Consider the following 7,018-nt stretch of genomic DNA (forward strand, 5'->3'; position numbering starts at 1 on the left):
TGAAGGCGTTGAAGAAATAAAAAAACAAACAATCGAACAATAAACCTCTGAATTACACACAAAATGTTGTAGATGTAAAGGGTGAATTTTTAAGAATTTGGTTTTTCTTAAAAAAAAAACCTAAATTAATCCACCTAGCGGTCAGACTCAGCCTTTCTCATTCAAACTTATTATTTGTAAAAATAGATTTACATGAATGCTTAAATCCAATAAATGTTTATCCACTTTTTGGGTTTTAAAATAATGATGTTGTAATAGAAGTATAAAATATGGAATTTGACGTAATGTTAGTACTTAAGAAATAGCGAAATAAAAGCAATGACTCTTAATTTCGAACAATTTAATCACGAGCGATGCCGGGAACGTTCAGATAGTACGATACCACATTTAAATCATGTTGAGGCCATATATATTGATCGAAGCAGGTAAAGTGTTGAATAGTCTTTGAATTTCTTTTCTTTCTAAAACTTTTAAACAGCATATCAAATTGTTATGAAGTTTGTTATTTGTAAGTTTGAGAGATGACTCATTTGTATGACACTAGTTATGTTCAAATAAATCGTGTAATACTTGAGATAATAGACTTTCGTTGTTTTACAAATTAAAACATAACGCTTGCTTAAGTTTGATTACAATCAAATGAAAAGGTAACGTATGGGGCAGCCAAACTTTGAACCCCGTGTTCAATCATAATGCATCAGTTAACCCTTAACTAGCCCGTTCATCTGATATCAATATTGTTCAAATCGGTTGTGTAGTTTCTAAGATAATGAAGTTTTGTGATTTTCACATTTCGATACATTACAGACGAAGTTACAGTCCGATTACTGCAAAATTCAATAGGGCTCTGAGGAATATGAGTGAGTCCAAGTAAGTTGTCTTGGAATATGTTTCTTTTCATAGCTGGATTTCACATTTTTATTTTTTTTCATAACAGGCAAAGTAATAATCCGTTTGTAAAAAAAATCATTAGGGTCTTATGGGGCAACAAGTCCTTTCATATGACACTAATTTTATAAAAATCGGGTTAGCCATCTCTGAGAAACATGAGTGAGATTAAATAGTCTCTAGAACACGTTTCTTTCCATAACTTCTGAACCACATGTTCAATCTTCATAAAATTCGAAAGTTAAGGGTTTTTAAGGTAGCCCGTTCATTTGAAACTAATTTTAATCAAATCAGATGTGTGGTTTCTGAGATATTGATGTTTCGTGATTTTTACACTTTGATACATAACCTCTAAACTAGAAATCAGATTACAATAAAATTCAATGGAGTCTTATAGGGCAACTAGACCTTTCATTTGCAATTGATTTCATTGAAATCTGTTCGGTCAGACCATCTCTGAGAATAGTGAGTGCGAAAAAAGGTGCACATACACACGTACACACCCACACACAAACATATACACCTATACATGCTTATATGCAGAAAATGCTCGATTCGTCTAACTGAGTCGAGTAGTATATGACATTCGGCCATTTGGATCACTTTTCTACCTTTTAATTAGCCAGTGATCGTTAGGAGAAAGTCAATATGTTTACTTTCATTATGTGATTTCACATTTTCATGAACAACGGACAAAGTAACAATCCGATTGCAATGAAATTCAATAGCAACCTATGGGGCAGCTAGACCTTTCATTTGACACTAATTTTGTGAAAATCGGTACAGCCATCTCTGAGAAAAATGAGTGAGTTTAAACAACCTCAGGATAACTTTTCTTTACATAACTTTTGAACCATATGTTCAATCATTACGAAATTCAAAAGTTAAGGGTTCTGGAGACAGCCCGATCATTTGAAACCAATTTTATTAAAATCGGTTGTGTGGTTTCTGAGATATTGATGTTTCCTGATTTTTACATTTTGATACATAACCTCTAAACTAAAAATCCGATTACAATGAAATTCAATAGCAACCTATGGCGCAACTAGACCTTTCATTTACAATTAATTTTATGAAAATCGGTCCAGCCATCTCTGAGAAAAGTGAGTGAGAAAAAAAAGTTGCACATACATACATACACACACACACACACACACACACACACACATACACACATACATACATACATACAGAAAATGCTCAGTTCGTCGAAAGGGGTCGAGTGGTATATGACATTCGGCCATTGGGACCACTTTTATACTTTTGGTTGTTCTAGTGATTGCTATACCTTTCTAGGAGAAAGGCAAAACGCATAAAAATTTCAAAACTGTATGAAATTTTTATTTCAGCCGATAAATTGGTTTATGCCATTTACTTTTCAAAGATAATTCCATTCAAATGTTGGCCACGGCTACGTTTTAAATGGTCCATACGAAAAGTCCAATTTCGGGTCACTTTTTCGAGCATTTCGGCTGGTATCTCGCGAATAACGCGTGTAATGTTGTCTTCCAAGTCTGGAATTGTTGTTGGCTTATCCGCATAGACGAGAGACTTAACGTAGCCCCACAAAAAATAATCTAGCGGTGTTAAATCGCATGATCTAGGCGGCCAATTCACCGGTCCATTTCGTGAGATGAATTGCTCACCGAACTCATTCCGCAATATGTCGATTGATTCGCGCGATGTGTGGCATGTTGCTCCGTCTTGCTGAAACCACATGTCAAACCGTGCATTTTTCTGGGTGCATTGGCGATTCTTGTATTGCTTTTGGTTGCTCTTCGATCCAAATGCGGCAATTTTGCTTATTAACATATCCATTTAACCAGAGATGAGTTTCGTCACTGAACACAATTTTGCGCGAAAAACATTTTTCACAGAGGACGAATTTTGGTAATAAAATTCGATTATTTGTAAGCGTTGTTCAGGCGTAAGTCTGTTTATGGTGAAATGGCAAACCAAACTGAGTACATTAGACTTTGACAGCTGTCAGCATTCCCGCGTGAACTGTCAAATCTGAATACACGAAAAACCAAATAGCAAAAATATCACCCTTTATAACATGTACTATTTAAATTACGCGATTGATTATGTCAGAGATGATCTGCATGAAGTGTCCAGCTAGTAGCGCTGAAGAGCAAACTTATCAATGCTGAATGAATAAAGCGTAATAACTAAACATGTTTACAAATTTTTCACAACAATAAACAATATAATTTGATTTTAGTAATTTTTTTTTTCATTTTCATGAATTTGAGTGATGTTGACTTCTTATATAAGAGTGTTTTTCAGTTGGGTGACGGCCTAGCGAATACCCAACGAGCGAATCACCACTGTATATGAGAAATTCCATTAAGATGGCCCATTTTATTAGTTTTTTACAATTTTTATTTTTGATTCACAACAAGTGAAGGTACTCACCTTTCGAAAAACGTTTTTTGCTTAATTAAAATGCACTTTTTATTATTTGCATCAACCCATTCACCACTGACATCACCTGACATTTAAACTTTGTTCAGAGTTTACCATTTGTACTTCAAATTTTGAAATAAAAACTGTTAAACACGCTATACATACCACAAAAGATCAAAATAATGGTCGCAGTGGTCCAAATCTTACAAAAAAAAAAAAAAAAACACGCTATACAGCCTGTGCAAATAAGGCTTGTAACTAGTTGGTCGAAGTTTGAATTTCGTTTATCGAAGTAGATACTTATTTTTCGCCGTGGGAAGTATGCTAAGATTACATAACAGACTATTAAAAGTAAAAGCAAAAACCCAGCCTCTTCTGCTTCTTTTAACGTGGTATCTATATAGTTCTGTGAATAAAAAAATATTCCCGTTCAATTCTTGATTTCATTGTCATAAGCGTATTTAATGATAAGGAACATTACTATTGAGTCCTATCCCACCAGTTTCGATTGCAATTTCATTCGCGAAAGGGAAAACTATAATCGCAGCAAACACAAGCTGTGTGACGCTCTGCGGAGCGCTCCGGAGTAAAACAATATCGCACGCTTAGCCTTGGGGCTAATAGCGGTCTCGATCAACTAGAGATTAGTTGAGAGAATTCGTTATCGATATTGTTTTTGGCACATTTTGTATGTGTAGGATAAATACAACGATACACCGTGCCCCAGTGCTGAGTCGAGAAAATTTCCAGCTCGAAAAGATCCTCGACTCGATCGGGAATCGAACCCGATATCACAACCGTGTGGGAGAGCTAGCCGACCGACATCGCTAACCACAGAGCCACGGGGACCAGCGCTCCGGAGTAGTGATGGAAAATATCGTCCAAAACGGATATCGATTACAATCGATATTATCGGTAAGTATCGATAATTTGACAAAAATGAAATTTTGCTATGTAAATTTGTGAAAATCAGAGACAGTGAATGACAAATACGATACTGCGAATGAAAATTCAAACAATCGAACGAGTTGAATAGTTTGTTTTGAAAAGTCCTCGGGTTTCACGCCAAGAGTGCTTTCAACGGAGTAGTTTCAAGCCGAAGTTCATTTTGAAGGTTGTAAAATTAGGGATATCATCTGGGGGGTAGACAAAATAATTGAAGCAGGTAAAATTTTGTCAATTTTTCAATGGCCCAAACTTCGCGAAAAATGAATCAATTTTGATAAACCAGGTTTCATTTTACTGGAAAACTATCCTAGTTTCCTAGTATAACTTGAGAATTGGACGTGACCAAGGGACACTGGAAATGTTTCGGATTTCCGGAGTGTGTGTCAAAGTGTACATTTTTGCAACGCATAGAACGTTTTGGGAAACTAAATTGTCTATCTTTCGAACTGAATTTCTATTTTTTAACAACGACTTTTTCCCGTTAACACGCAAGTTCATTAAGCAGACGGTATAAATTGTTTATCTTAAATATTTTCTAAAATCACGTTTTGTTTTTAAAATTATATTTTGTTAAGATTAAAATCTCAAACTCACACACTCTTGAAATCCGAAACATCTCCGGTGTAGGTTGGTCACGCCAAGTTCCCAAGTAATACACTAAGGTCGCTTTTTACGCGGGTTTTTTTATGCGGATCTCGGAATTTACGCGGTGTTTTTTACGCGGCACGTATCCCCCGCGTAAAAAGCGACTTTAGTGTACTAGGAAACTAGGATAGTTTTCCAGTAATATGAAACCGGTCATCAAAATTAATTAATTTTTTTAATGTTTTGGCCATTTAAAAACTGACAAAATTTTGCCTATCTCAACCATTTTATCTACCGCCTGTATAAATTTGAAACTACAATTGAGCCGATTTTTGTGGAACTAAAAATTGTTTGTTTGGTAACAGATACTTTAAACGCAAACAGCTCCAAGTTAAACTAAACAATTACCAGAGAACTACCAATACACTGCCGCTATGCATGTCCAGTCCATCCTATTACAAGAGTTAGCAAGCCAAAAAAAAAATCAATTTACAATTTCGTATCATCGCTTTTTATGAGATGGGACAAAAAGTTTTGATATTTTTTTGATGTTCTGTAGTACTTAGTTTTTGAATTCATCTGTCTTAGAAATCTAAAAACTATAAATACCTAGTTAGCTACCCTTTTTGCTCAGAAATTCAGTGACACCCGGGGCGAACCTTCACGCCACCCCCAACAATGCTAAATCTTGTCGTATAGCATCACCCAACAAACACCTAGCAGCAAAAGCATCTCCTGCGGTAGGGTAGGTGAGGTCTCCTCCTTTTACTCTCCTCCAGTAACCAGCCCCACTGACTTGCTCACTCTTATAATATCGATAATTATCATTAACATCAAAAAATTACCAATAATATCGATGTCTGAAATTTATCGATATTATCGAAAAGTTTCCCATCACTACTCCGGAGCGATGCATATACCTGCAGTTCACGTCGGAGTGCGTGGCGGTCGAAGTGGCTGCTATGATGCTCCACTGCGTGTATAGCTGATAATACGCACTCAGGAGGGCCCGCCAAGCAGCTGGAGCGAGTGAGCTTTGCAACACTGGTTACAACGCAGTGAATAACCTCATCTCAAAAACAAATATAAGGCGATCGATCGAGCAAAAGTTGCTGTTACATGGTTTCAGAACATGACAGCAACTTTTAGAAGTATTTTTGTGTGTTTGTTTTGTGTATCTCGCAAACATCACGTTGGCAACCTATATGCTCCACCCACTAGATCTATTCAGTGAAGGTTAGGTTTTCAAATGCCTTTTACACGTTTCAACAACAAATCCAACCACGCGAATGACGTTGTTGGTGTGAAGTTTTTTGAAGCAGCGATGCAACTTTAGCTCTTGCTTGTTTCTTTACAATTTCATCGTAGTAACAAAAAATATTTCTTAAAACCTGAGAATTTCATTAGTGCAACAAATGATCACAATTTATTTTTTTATTATGTTTCAATTGTTGCTTGTGTTCCCAATACTGCAGTTATTTCACGACTGTTCAGCATTGTTTGAATCCATTTTAAAGTATATGTATCAAATCGATGACTTCTACCCTGCTTGGACTTCTCGCCAATTAAGTGATCTAAAACGGAAACGGAACTACGTAAACTGCGTCGCAGGCGATCAACTGACACGATACATAATTTCAAACGTGCTAGCGATGCATATCGAAAGTTGAACTCTAGCCTCTATAAATCATACGTTATGAAGGTTCAAACTGACTTGCGGAGAAATCCAAAAAAGTTTTGGCTTTTCGTAAATTCGAAACGAAAGGGGACCTCAATACCTTCGAAGACCTGCCTTGATGATGTTGAATCCAACTCAATGACCGAGTCTGAAGTATATTGAAGTATATGTATCAAATCGATGACATCTACTTGGACTTCTCGCCAATCAAGTGATCTGAAACGGAAACGGAACGCTTGCCTACGTAAACGTGCTAGCGATGCATATCGAAAGTTGAACTCTAGCCTCTATAAATCATACGTTATAAAGGTTCAAACTGACTTGCGGAGAAATCCAAAAAAGGTTTGGCTTTTCGTAAATTCAAAATGAAGAGGGACCTCAATACCTTCGAAGACCTGCCTTGATGATGTTGAATCAAACTCAATGACCGAGTCTTGCGAGCTATTCGCAAAGTTTTTCCCATCGGTATTTGCTCCAGATTCTGTTTCCAATGCACAAGCAAGTCGCGCC

Source organism: Wyeomyia smithii, chromosome 3, assembly GCF_029784165.1.
Source record: "Wyeomyia smithii strain HCP4-BCI-WySm-NY-G18 chromosome 3, ASM2978416v1, whole genome shotgun sequence".
Taxonomy (NCBI): Eukaryota; Metazoa; Arthropoda; class Insecta; order Diptera; family Culicidae; genus Wyeomyia; species Wyeomyia smithii.